Source organism: Chiloscyllium punctatum, unplaced genomic scaffold (genome assembly GCF_047496795.1).
Source record: "Chiloscyllium punctatum isolate Juve2018m unplaced genomic scaffold, sChiPun1.3 scaffold_1231, whole genome shotgun sequence".
NCBI classification, from domain to species: domain Eukaryota; kingdom Metazoa; phylum Chordata; class Chondrichthyes; order Orectolobiformes; family Hemiscylliidae; genus Chiloscyllium; species Chiloscyllium punctatum.
In genome coordinates, this window is record NW_027310965.1 from 27501 (window position 1) to 27916 (window position 416).

The 416-nt window shown below is 61.3% G+C and overlaps 1 non-coding gene across 1 annotated transcript; it reads right to left on the minus strand.

Moving 5' to 3' along the window:
* Nucleotides 1-34: 34 nt before the first annotated feature.
* LOC140474857 (5.8S ribosomal RNA) lies at nucleotides 35-188 on the minus strand. Its single transcript, XR_011959474.1, has one exon. It is a non-coding gene; the product is annotated as a 5.8S ribosomal RNA (ribosomal RNA).
* Between the last annotated feature and the right edge of the window lie 228 nt (nucleotides 189-416).

Below are 416 nucleotides of genomic sequence, written 5' to 3' on the forward strand. Positions count from 1 at the left end.
TCGCCAGCCAAGGCGAGTGCGATTGATTGCCAAACGACCCTCAGACAGGCGTGGCCCCGGGAAGAACCCGGGGCCGCAAAGTGCGTTCAAAGTGTCGATGATCAATGTGTCCTGCAATTCACATTAATTCTCGCAGCTAGCTGCGTTCGTCATCGACGCACGAGCCGAGTGATCCACCGTCAAGAGTTGTCTGAGTTTGTTTTAGGTCTCTCCCTCGCCAGAGGAAAGCGACCCGGACCGCACATACGCTCCCCACCTTGAGCTACAGCCACCTGCACGCCGGCGTGCGGGCGGAGCAGGGTGGCGTGAAGCGATGGGGAGCACCATCCTGGTGCGGCCCGCAGAAACATACGTCTATTGGGGGGAGGAGGACAGGGCGCCCAAGAGGCGATGCGTGCCCCAACGCACCGCAGCGA